Source organism: Dunckerocampus dactyliophorus, chromosome 2 (genome assembly GCF_027744805.1).
Source record: "Dunckerocampus dactyliophorus isolate RoL2022-P2 chromosome 2, RoL_Ddac_1.1, whole genome shotgun sequence".
In the NCBI taxonomy this organism is placed as follows: domain Eukaryota; kingdom Metazoa; phylum Chordata; class Actinopteri; order Syngnathiformes; family Syngnathidae; genus Dunckerocampus; species Dunckerocampus dactyliophorus.
The window spans coordinates 2,936,310-2,949,374 of record NC_072820.1 but is presented as its reverse complement, the minus strand read 5'-3'; the positions used below and the strand labels follow the sequence as shown (position 1 = coordinate 2,949,374).

General features: G+C 43.9%; 1 protein-coding gene across 9 annotated transcripts in view; it reads left to right on the top strand.

The window, feature by feature from the left end:
* The first annotated feature begins 3,991 nt into the window (after window positions 1-3,991).
* Window positions 3,992-13,065, top strand: part of LOC129171762 (cadherin-1) — a 303,014-nt gene continuing 293,940 nt past the window's right edge. For 3 of the 9 annotated variants that reach the window (XR_008566831.1, XM_054760803.1, XM_054760794.1), the window contains exon 1: window positions 4,023-4,150. The gene's annotated coding sequence lies outside the window, so the exon portion shown is untranslated. Of the gene's footprint in view, window positions 4,151-13,065 lie in introns of all 9 variants that reach the window. The other 6 variants (XM_054760775.1, XM_054760749.1, XM_054760739.1 and 3 more) reach the window with 6 other exon arrangements.

Sequence of the window (13,065 nt, the reverse complement as noted above, 5' to 3'; positions counted from 1 at the left end):
GCGGAAAGTATAACTTATCTCCAATAAGAACAAATAAATACGTAACAGATGACTTCAGTTGCAATAATACATAATAACTAATAATAATAATAATAATAATAATAACACATAATAAGTTAATAATTGAATAAGTCCAGTCCTGTGTGTGTTTTTGTCTTGTGTTGAAAAGTCGCATGGCGTGGGGGAGGAATGATCTGCTCATTCTATCAGTGGAGCAGGACAGTGGTAGTAATCTGCCACTACAAATGCTCTTCTGTTGGGAGATGATGCTGTGCATTGGACGATGCTGCTTGTCCAAGATGGAAAGGAGCCTCCTCAGTGTCCTTTGCTCTGCCACAGATTTTGGGCCTGCCTTCCTCACCAGTGTGTCCAGGCGTGTGGCGTCCTTCTTCTTGAGGCTGCCCCCCCAGCACACTACTGTATAGAGGGGGCCACTAGCTACCACAGTCTGGTAGAAGATCTGCAGCAGCTTCATGCATACGTTGAAGTACGCCAGCCTTCTGAGGAAGTACAGACGGCTCTTTCCTGCACAGAGCATCTATGTTGGCAGTCCAGTCCAGTTTATCATCCAGATGCCCTCCCAGGTGTTTATCGGTGTAAACCACCACCTCCACACGGTCACCTTTAATGAGAACAGGATCTGGGCGGGTCCTATTTCTCCTGAAATCCACCGCCGCCATTCCCTGGTCTTGGTGGTGTTGAGATGCAGGTGGTTTGCGTTTACAGATGCACTATGGAAAGTGTCCTTACCGCCTCCATCACTGTTTGGTACGGTAACTGTACAACACGTGATAGGAAGGCACTCCAGCGGGTGATCAAGACCTCACAGAACATTGTTGGGGCAGCCCTCCCCTCACTGCAAGACATTTATAAAACTAGAGTCCTACGAAGAACACACAACCTCATCAAGGACAGCACACATCCACAACACTCATTATTCACACTCCTACCGTCAGGCAGACGCTACAGGAGTTTGAAGTCCAGGACCACAAGGCTGGCAAACAGCTTTTACCCACAGGCCATCAGGCTTCTCAACGAAGCACTCACACACGCCGCACGCAACACACTCATAGCACTTTATTTATTTATTTATTTATTTATTTATTTGTATTATTTACTTGTATTAATGTCTCTTCTGTTGTTGTTGCTTAATTTATTGGTATTTATGTTTATGTGTTTATGTTTCTTATGTTCTTATTCTTTCATTTGTTTTCTTTCTTTTCTTGGGAGAATGAACAGAATAAGATTTTCATTGCATGGTATAACTGCTGTTTTACCATGCACATGACAATAAAACTCTCTTGAATCTTGAATCTTGAATCTTGCGTCGCACCAGTTGACGAAGTCCTGAATGAGTGCTTTCTGTACTCATCCTCCTGTCCATTCCTGGTAGATCCCACGATGGCCGTGTCGGCCGCGTACTTCTGCACATGGCAGAGCTCAGACTTGTACTGAAAGTGGGACGTATACAGTACAGGGTAAACAGATCATGGGCACAAAACAAGATGCTTGTGGTACAAAAGACATCCTCAACCCCAGAGAGGGACACCGTTGACCTTTAAGAAATACTTTATCGGTGCCATTCTCATGGCTGTAAAACTCACAAATAGAAAATTAAACCCATTTTCAGCCCTTCTATGTAGAAATCAATATGCTGCATATGATCTCAGAACGAGAGTGCGTATCTTCAGGATGCATTCCAACTGAGATGGAATGCTGCAAACATCACTTTTCAGCATTTTTAGCGGCACAGTGTTAAAACCAGGGATTAAAGAGTCCCTGACATGATTCATCAACTGTGCTTAAACATGTCATTAATGTTCTACATTATTATCAAAATAAACAAAATAGTTAATGAACACAATTTAAGTTACAATTCTGATCATTTTCATCTCTGCATTTAACCCATCCTCTTGACGAGCAGCGGGCAGCCACCGTCCGGCGCCCGGGGACCGGACCCGGGTCGTGGTGTCAGCGTCTTGGTCAGTGAAGCTCCCCCGTGTGGGCGACATCTCCCCCTGGCAAAGTTAAACTGCTCAATACAACACAGGAATTGAAGTCGGAGTCCAGGGTTAAATTTTCATGTTTGTTTTTGTTTTCTATTTCTCTCTGTGCCTTTAAGAAAAAAGCAAGCTGGAATTAGGGCTGCACGATTGAATCAAGATAATCTTGCTTAGAACTGCCATTTTTTATGCAATTCTATTTGACAAAATGTTATGTCATCCTTATTTTTAACATTTTTATTTCTTCCTTTTCCTTGACACTGCACAAATGCCTTCCTTCTTTTCACACAGGAAGCGAACAAAACCGAAATGTAAGGAAATGAAACATTGTTAGCGTCGATGTAACCGATGCAAGCGGTGTGGCTGTGCGCCAAGTACGTCTGCAAAGCTCACTCCCCGACACCTTAAGAGCTGCACTGGACAGCGTGTTGAGAAGTCGGGCTATTAGCTCGTTCAGAATGATCAAGTCTCGGAGAATGTGTAGCGCTGCGTCCTTTTCAGACATGTTTATTTGTGCAAATGTGACCTCGTGATGCCTTTTAATGAAACGTTGGAGGCCTTTTTTGGGGGTTTAGGGAACCCACCTCCACAAGGGGGATATTTGTTGTAGAATTAATGTTTCTGTGAACCTCAACTGCACTAAATAATAGGTCAACGTGACCTGAGGTTGTTTAAGAGGCCTTCTTTCATAATGTGTTTTGCTAAATTCCGTAAGTGAAACCAATAAGCCTCACAAGTTTTTGGCCATGCCATTTGTGGAGCCCCCAGATAGCTGCGTTTCTGTTTTTGTTCATGGAGAACGTAGTTGTGGTGACCATGATCACCGCGCACCCAAAGTACAACCTCTAAGTGGTCATTTATGAAAAATGACCACAAAAAATGGTCAATAACGATACGTAATATGTGTTATATATTGGGGGTTCTTTTCCTTATTGACGCTCATTAAAAGACTTTGCCAGCATGTCGATGGTCTTATTCACCACCCGTGACCTCATGCGGCACATGTGCAGATGCACCACAGGCCTATACGGCATATCCGCTCGTGTAAATAACAACATGTGATGCAGCAGGAATCAAATATAAATATTCATTTACACAAACAGTACATTACAATAGAGACATAGCAATCAGAGGAAAAACAAGCATACATTGATAAATTCAAATACAGATACAGTGGTGCCTTGGTTAACGTCATTAATCCGTTCCAGAAGGTCCGACTCAAACCAAAACGGACTCTAACCAAAGCAAATTTTCCCACAGAAAATAATGTAAATCCATGAATCCGTTCGAGACACCCAAAAATGATGTGTGCTGCCGCCAACATGCAACACGCAACGGCAAGCTTGAAAGCTCATGTTCTGTTGTTCATCATAATCAGAAAAATAAAGATGAAAGTTGCGTCTCTGTGTGCAGTTTGAGACGTATATGTGCTAACACGGTGAGCAGAGCAGAGCGAAGCAGAGCAGGGCAGGGCAGGCCTACAGCGTTTGCCTGGGCATGCCCATATAAGGAAGTCAGGATTGCGTAGAAGTGGAACTCTGTGTTAAAAAAAACTCTGAACCTCATTATCTGACGCGTTGGCATCGTTTAACACGAGAATAAACATTGTAACAACATTTATAGGTCCGAAAGGAGGAAAAGCAAAACAGGTCCGCTTTAATGTCAGGTGACTGGTGTCATATGACATCGAACAAAGTGACGTTTACGCGAGCGACCTCGCGATCGACCGGTAGCTCGCCATCGACGTGCCTGGTTTGGAACTCTGTTTGGTTTGCTGAATATCGGAGCGCAGATGTGTTCCCAAAACAGACATGACAATGAAGCATCACCTGTCCATTTTCTATACTGTTTGGTATTTGTACGCAAATAAATATATTTTCCAATTTTTATTGACATTTCACGATGATATTGTGGAGAGTTGCAATGTATAGATTGGCTCGTGTTTTTTCATAATATGAAGTCTGAATTATAAGAGAGAGGAAGGGACACGCACACACACACAGAAAGAGAGAGAGTGCGAGTGTGCGCGTGTGCGCGTGTGTGTCCCTGTTGGTCGGACTCAGGTTTACTTGGCAGGGACGAGGAGCTGCAGACTGACGCGATCGAAGCAACTTGAGACGATTACCAGAAGATCTCCGTCGTCCAAGGTACGTTTCTCACCACTTTGTCCAACCAGCAGCGCATCTTCTCGGTTTGAATGTTTAACAGCGAGGCAGACCTACTTCCCCCCCCTCGTTTGATATTTTGGGACCGCTGCTTTCATCACTCCATGGGAAGGCAACTGCGGCATGTCAGGCACTGTTATATAAATATAGAAATATATATTACAGTGTCTAATTGGAATAATTAGGTCTTTTTTGACGCTGTGCTGTGCGCATTTGCAACTGGATCTGACTTGATTCTGTGCTCGTAATAGCGCGCGCTCTCCTCCGCCGTTCACTTTTTGCTTATTATGTCTAAATAGATGCAACAGATACACATCCATCGATCCGCTCCGGCACAACCGGTACCCGCGAGCGGGCTATCACTTTCCCGGGCGCCCATCGGACAGTTTGTACGCGTTCGAGGCGACTCCGAGCAGACGGCGTCCGTGCGTGCGTGTGCGCCAGTCCCGCCTGTCTGCACGCAGCGGTCACCGGAGACCCCGACTGTCACACACCGAGCACAGACATCAGTCCCAGGGGGGAAGGGGGCGCCAAAAGATTTCTACCTGCTCGCCGCCCGTGTGCGCAATTTCCACTCGCCTCGGCGCGTCTCTAATGAGCTTGATCGTGCTGAATTGCATCCACTTATGACCAGAAGTCGCTGATAATAAGCACTTCGTCGTATATGCACCGGATTCGAGTTGCTTGTGCTTGGGCAGAAGCATCACTTGCACCCTCTCCACCTTAATGTTTCTCTTTGCGCCTGTGGGAAATACATTTGCTTGGATTTATGACCTGTTTTCACAGGTTATATCGATTATTGCAGCCCCGCCATGTACTATGTCTTTGTAAGAGCAAGAAAAGTGGGTCTGCCACATCTATATATAATTTCTGGATGTTACAGAGGGCACGGCGAGCTCTTGATACAGTCAACTCTGCAAGCTGGGTCATTTCTCAAGAGAGGAATATGTGCGCTTAAAGCCCCTTGTTGAGCATATACATAAAAAGAATAGCATCACCTCCGTATATATGATGCGCCTTAAGCGTCCATAATGACTTATCAGTGGCAGACATGTTTATGCATGTGGAAAGCTCATGTATTATGTATCAGCGGTGCACATGGGTGCAATCAGCTCAGCATGTGTGTGTGTCAATGTCATGACTCTGTTTACAAGTGTTATGACGTGTGTGCGTGGATGCATGGCTTTCTCCTCTGAAAACAAGACATGGAAAACAAATTAAAGAGGCTGTGCAACGGGGTAAGGAGGGTGGATAAATGTTGGAATACGTGAAGCGCTATTGGGGAAAAAAACAGGAAAATGAGGACATAGTGGGAGAGAGAGGTGTGGTTGTGTGAAGCCAACCTGCCTGGATACAGAGCTCTGACGGACACACTAAGTCCCATTAGTGGATTTTTACTTAAGATGTGGTAGAAGATGGCAACCAAGGTCCCATGGCATCATTTTAGAAGGTGGCCCCCCCGGCAAGGTCAAGTTCATTTAACAAACAGTGGTAACTCGGTTTTCTCTGTAACTTGGATTCGGTTTTTGACAAAAATGATTGGCAGGAGAGAAGATATCGGTTATCGGACGGCCAAACTGTGTGCTGAACAAACTAGTCGGTTAGCCCGTGTACCATTCCGTGGGAATCGAGTGGCCAAACAAAGCATCTATGCCACAGGCCCACATAGTGAAAAATGAAAGGATGCGACTTTGCCACGTTGATATTTTGCAAAGCAAAACATGCAGATATGCTAAGAAGCAGTGGCGGAGCCAGACATTTTTCACTGGGGTGGCCCAGGTGAGACCATTACTCACATAGGGGTGGTCTAGTTGGTCGAGATGGCCAGTGGGTGGCCGGAGAGTGACCACCACGTAGCTTTTGGACAGTCTGTTAGCTGAGCAGTGTGCCGAGGACACTCAGTGCATACTTTCTGGATTCTGCTCCCCATCATGGCGCCCAAACCCACGCAGGGCATAATACGGAAGTGGATGCCGGTCGGCGCTCTGTTTTAACTCTGGACTCCTTGGTTTACATGTACATGCCCACTCGTGCTGCTGCAGAGGGCTTGTTGTAGGGGCGGTATTCCTGGATCTAAAAATAGTCCTTTGTTACTGTCAATCACCAACTTCATCAACTGAATCAGTTCAATAAGTCGCCTCGGGGGGAGACAACAACGCGTCAGGGCCCAAGGTGTCAAGTCACGTGTGAATGCAAATGGCATGGGAGTACCGCAAGGGTCTGCTGTTGGTCCTTTGTTGTTCACGGCGCACATTGGCGACCTACCGAGCTGCTGTCCAGATGTCAACTGTCGGATGTACGCTGATGATGTCTGTCATATTGCGTTTCATCACAGTCACGAGCTTCCCAATCATGCGCCCAAAACCAAGGACGTGGCACCACTGCTGCATTTTAAGAACACATAACCTTTGCATGAATTTTAGTACTCAAACTGTTTTTGTAAACGTCTGAATAATCACGTGTCACCACTGTTCTCCAAATGGGCCGCGAGGCGTCGTAGCGACCACAGAGCGACCGCACGAGCCTCCACCAGTGGTCATTGTCTTGTCCCAAAATGCAAGACTTCATTTTGTCAGTCTACTCGCTCTGTAAAGGCGGCACAGCTTTGGAGCTCTCGACCAACTCACTCAAAATGAGAGACCAACAGTGGTTGTAACAAAAGACTTAAACAACTCAAATCAAAACAACAACGTTCGCATGAATAGTTTGAACTGGTTGCTTGCTTGGCCATGTTGCTGTTGCTTTTTAACTTACAAAGAACTTTTTTATTGTTGGATTGTTATGGTCCACTGTATTTTTATGTTTTTCTCTCCTTTTACTCTTTTTGCTTTTGATGTTTTTATCGTTTCAAAAGCCTCCTGTGGACGAGTGTTGCGAAGTAGCACATACAGACCAACAGTCTTTCACACTCACATTCCTACCTATGGACAATTTAGAGGCGCCATGTAACCTAACATGCATGTTTTTGGAACCTTCGGGCCACCGTGCGGCCGAGCTTTTGCGTTTTGGAGACAGAAAATGCAAACTTTTGAGGACGGGGATCTAAAAGTTTCAAAAAAGTAAAAAAAAAAAATCCCCAAATTTTCAAACCGAGGATTTAAAAGAATAAAAAAAAATCCCCGTAACCTTAAAACTCATGTATTTTCTTGCGAGTGACAGGTTGTGGAGGGCGACATCACCAGTTGGCTTTATTGGAGGACACATCAGTACAGGTCACCTTCTGTGAACCGCTGCAACCACATCACATTTGGCGGGCGCATCTTTCATCGGTCTGTCCATTCACACACACACACACGCACACACACACACACACACACACACACATGCAGTCTGACTTCTAGCTGCTTTATAGCCGGGTAGTGTTTCCCACAGGACCGGTGGGGACTGAGCTTTTTGGTTTGTGTCATTAGAAATATGCGATATTACCTCATGTTTTTACACCTTATTCAACAACAGAACATGAATTTATTGACCCGCAAGCGTTGGCAGCCATTCCTGACGTCTCCTGGGCTGATTTGAAAGATAATGCACACGTCATTGTGCATCTAATATCTCACTATATTGGTGAACAGGTGCGTAAAAACGCGTGACCCAGTCAGTTGGTGTGTGCGTACGAGGTGTGGTCAGAAGCAACCATTAGGAGCGTTATGTTTGGCTACAGCGCTGGACTCTATCATCAATGAGGAATAGCCCACAATGAAAGGACACAGAGCCCATATAGCAGTTGCCGCACCCCTCTAGTGAAAGTGAAAGGTTTACATTTGTGTAGAAGTGAGAGTTAAGCTTGTGTGAGTGAGAAGAATCAGTCCATCAGTGTTGCCCAACTCTGCCCAACTCTGATTGTGCTATGTGAGTGTGTGTGTCAAGAAAGCCTTCTTTGAGAAGCTACGAGAATGAATCTATAGGTGTAATAATATCTCACAATAGCTAAATAAATATGTTTAGAACTACAAATGGACTGTTTTCTGTCGCTTCTTTTGTCTTTTTTGAAAATTACCAACAAACCCGAGCCACCTGTGAGTGTTTTATATGGGGGAGGGACCGACAGCAAGATAACGATGAAAGGTGCTCTCATTTCAGAGTCCTCAAAAGACTTTCTGGCTAGTCGCTTTTTTGAAAAAGAGAATCTAGAGGGTCTGATTACTTGCTAAGAAAGTCGCTAAGTTGGCAACACCGATCCCTCGTGCAACATCTTCTTATTCTGTGGCAGACCAGGTGTTTATGAGGTGTGTTAAGTAGAAAATACTAAGAACATCATGTCTGCTTGCAGACATCAGTGAGGAAGATCGGTGAATAGCCCAGACCGAAAGTACACAGTCTTTATTACAGTTGCCATGCTAGAAAGTGAAAATTAAGTTTGTTTAGACATGAGAGTTAAGCTTGTGTGAGTGAGAACAATCAGTCCATCGGTGATATCGACCTGTTGCGCAAGTCTGATTGTGCTATGTGAGTGTGTGTCAAGAAAACCTTTTATGGGACGGTGTTCGACTGACATATCCTAAGCTAAAATGTAGATGTGCCTCAAGAAAGTTCTTTCCACCAAAGACTTTTTGCTTTATTTTTAATGTTTTGCCAGGATTGCAGAAATTGGCTCTATAGACGGTTATGATACAAATAGATGCCTTGCTGATCAAACGATCCGTGATACGGCCGGAAGTTTTCCCCTGAACGTGCTGATCATCATTTGGTGCCCCGTCATGGCAACGACACACAGGGAATGTGCTAAACCATCAGTGAGCCTCCGCTTCCTTTTGATCCCCTCCTAATGAGAGTGGGACAACCCCCCCAAGATGAGCACCCGTGGGGGGCTTTTCTCACCAGAGCGAGTGTGTGGCAGTCGATGGACGCGCACCATTCATTAGCTGACAATGCAGTAAAACGAATCAGACAGCGCAGCCTCCCAGGATGGCGCAAACAAATTCCTAGCGCTCAAGACGTGAACGCTCCCCAGGGCCGGAGACAACATAACGGCAGCATTCCCTTTCCAAGTGATTCATCTCGGAAAGGAAACAAGGAATCTGAACATCCTCTCAGATCCTTGTTCAGTCCCAAGCAAAGGGACGGTTTTGTAAGCTATAAAAATCTATCTGGCGTTTTAAAGCGGGACGGTAAGGCAGTGACGAATCCCCGCTGTATCATCTCCAATTACCTACTCAAGGCGAGCGAGCGACGAGCCATTTTTCACCCCAACGTTCTCGCCCAATTTCAAATTCACACAGATGTGACGGATGACGAGCGACACGTTTCCTTGGTGCCCCTTTTGATGGTGATCAATCAAGGGAGGCAAAGACACATGATTGCTGACGCTTCCTTTTAAAGGCTGGGAATTCATCCCAGGTTTACCCGGGTTCCGTAAGAAGCGTCTTCCAGGAACGCGTGAACCAGGGGTGGCCAAAGCGTGGCCTGCGGCTCTTTCTTTTCTCATTTGGCACGTGGCACTTTCTAAAATTAAAATACAAACAGAAACCTAAAAAAAAAACAACCAAAAAAAAGCAAAAATGGAAGAAAGAATGAAGGAAAAAAATGAAGAGAAAAAGTCTAACCAGGAAAAGGTTGGAATTTTACGAGAATAAACAAAAACATCACTTTAGTGTCGTAAAGTTGAAATATTGAAGAACACTTTGTTTTTATTATGAGAAACAAACCAAAAAATAAATTTGTAATCTTTGAAAAATGTTGTTTGTGGAAACAAGAATATTATGGAAAATGATATGAAGTCAAAATATTCCAGGAAGAAAGTCAGAATATTGTGAGAAAATTGAAATAGTTGGAAAATGAAAAAAAAATAGCAGTAGAAATGGAAAAAAAAACAGCAGCTCAAAATATTCAGATAAAGAAGTCGTATTCTTACGAGAAACCAGGTCGCAATTTAACGAAAATGAACTCCTGATGTTATGTGAGCAAAAATAACGTCTTATCAGTAGCATGGAAAAAGCTGTTTTTATTTTAAGACATAATAATAAAGTTCTGAGAAGATTAGATTACAAAAAGAACAAAGATTATTTAAAATGGAACTTTAACTATTTGGGGAAAAAAACGACAAAAAGAATAAAGTCGAAATAACACCATTTTAGTAGCATCAAGTTGAAATATTTGAAGAAAACATTTATTTTTATTAGATGTTGGAATATAAGACACAAGCAAAAAATGAAGTTGTCATTTTTGCAAAGTGAGGTTGCGGAAAAAAGCTGTAATATGAGAATAAAGTCAAAATATCACGAGATAGTCATAATAGTATGAAAACAACGAAACACGATAAAGTTACGAGAAGATTAGATTACGAGAAGAACATTTACAAAGATTATTTAAAATGGAAGTTTAACTATTTGGGAAAAAAAACCCGACAAAAAGAATAAAGTCGAAATATTAAGAGAAAAAAGTCGTAACCTAAGGAGAAAAAGTCCTCATTTTACAAGAACAACGTCATGATGCTCTGAATTAAACAACGCCGTTTTAGGAGCGTCCAGTTGAAATATTTGAAGAAAAACGGTATTTTTATCAGATGTTGTAATGTAAGACACAAGCAAAAATGTAACAAATAATCATTTTTGCAAAGTGAGGTTGCGGAAAAAGCTGTATTATGAGAATAGAGTCAAAATATCACCAGATAAAAAGTGCAATTTTCCGAGAATAAAAAGGATTTCATTTTAGCAGCATAGAGTTGACATATTAAAGAAAAAACATGTATTTTTTTTAAAGCCAAATAATTATGAGAAACAAAAAATAATCAAATCACTTTTGGAAAATGAGGTTGGGGAAAAAAGTTATAATATTATGGGAATAAAGTCAAAATGTTACGGCAATGAAGTCATCATAAAATTGATGCAGACTATTTGAAATATTGAAGTTGAAATATTTGGAAAATAAAACAAACAACAGCAAAAATGGGAAAAAGAGCAAAGCGTGAAGGTGCTGCTAATGAGTCTTTGTCAGCTACAGCATACGACAGAGCTGAGATGCCTTTTTTTTCTTGAAGTATACACAACTTCTTTTTTGCTTTACAAAATATCAAAGCGGCAAAGTTGCATGCCCTCAGCGGGAAAAGTCTGGACACCGCGGCTGTGGACCCTTTGAAGACCCATGATGCAACGCTCTGCCTGCACGGAGGTGAGAGCAGGACATGGTGACCTCACACGGACTCGTGTCTGCGTGTCGGGAGGAAAGCAGACGGTCATTTAGAGGAGACAGCGAGGCCATTTGGATGGCGTGTCGCACTCCCATTACTTTCAGCCCGATGCTGCTGTTTACTCACAAGCCGCATTCTTGAAAAGTCATACATAATCATGTGGGTTTTTCTCATTTTCCCAACACCTATGGGAACCACGGCATCCTGCGTTTGCTCCTTGCAGGAGGTCTGTGCTCCGAGTACCGATGATTTGGATCGGTGGGGGCGGCGCTGAGCTTCTGCGGCGGATGCTTATTTGGACGAGTGAGACGACGGAAGGCCCGAGTGATAAAAGTACAACATCTCCCTTCACCGGAGACGCCACTATCGAGGAAGACAGCGGGATGCTCGGGGCGGAACGCGGGTGTCCGAGTGCGTACGCGTGCGTTCCCGATGTGTTTACAGTTTCAGCCCGGCCGTGCTGAAAACAAACGAACCAGAAAGTCAGACAGTGACAGAACTAGAAAGCGTGTACGTCTTTTGCGTGTGCTTGAAGAAGAGGAGCAGCGAGCCAAAGCGACAAGAACGCTAGTTATTTTTTGACGTACAGTTGAATCTGGGCCAGCGGCGTAATGATTTTCTTTGCTGGAAGTATCGAATTATGTTTGGGCGTCACTGCTGGATGAAATAACTCAGGGATTTGATTACAGTTTCACTAACAACTCGTAAAAATGGATGAAAAGGTGGATTCCACTAACGGCAGCGCAGGTTGGATTACGAGTGAACCACTTTGGCAACTACAAGAGATTACGTGATTTGATGCTGATTGATTGTTACTTCCTTATTGACTGAATGAGTGAATGAGTGAATGAGTGAATGAGTGCACAGACTCAAAGGTAAAAACATAGCAGTTCAAGTTAACGCTATCGTGAACAATTTGAATGAAACAGGCGAGATGTTAAGACAGAGTTTGCATTACAAAGAGGACGAGGAGAATTTGATTTCTTCAGTTATTTCCATTTATTTACATTTTTTTTTATGAAAAGAGATTTTTAATTCTGCATTTTTTAAAACATAAACCAACACAAAGTCAGATTTCCGTGCTGTAAGCTGACATACAAATGAAATGTTTAGAAAGTGTGTCCCAAATTTGGACTGGTACCGTAAATGTTGGTACAGACCGGGGTGGGCAAACCGCGGCCCGCAGGCCACATCCGGTCCGCCAAGTGTCTTGTTCTGGCCCACCTGGTGTTCTGTCCGGCAACATGACAGGAAATAGTCACATGCAATCTGTACCTTGTGCAAAAAATAACACAACACGTGACGCGCAGCGTACCCTGCCTACTGCCCCATGTGTGCATGCAAATGAATACCTACACGAAACACCCATGCCAAAATTACACCCATATAGTCCTGCCGCAAGGCATGCTGGGTAGCCTGCGGTACGCTCTCTCCCAACATTTTGCCGTGTTTGTCGCATTTTTGCTCGATTGCAAAACGCGCTGAGGCGGTCGTCAGCGAGGCAAACAAGGAGGGACGTCAACACACGCTTGATATCCAGCGTTGTATTGTTCGCAGCTCATGTTGTTGTTGCCGCCGGACGACCCAGCATGCCTTGCGGCGCTCGCAAATAACAGTTCACGTTGTGTGTCATGTTTACCGCGTAGCTGTCGTTTAGCACCCACGTAGACGCAGCAGTTGATTTCTGTGATGCGCTAACTCGCTGTGGATGTGCTGTGTGTTCGTTTTGTTGCACCGTGAGTAAGTATGTCGTTCTTTTTGATGACCACCC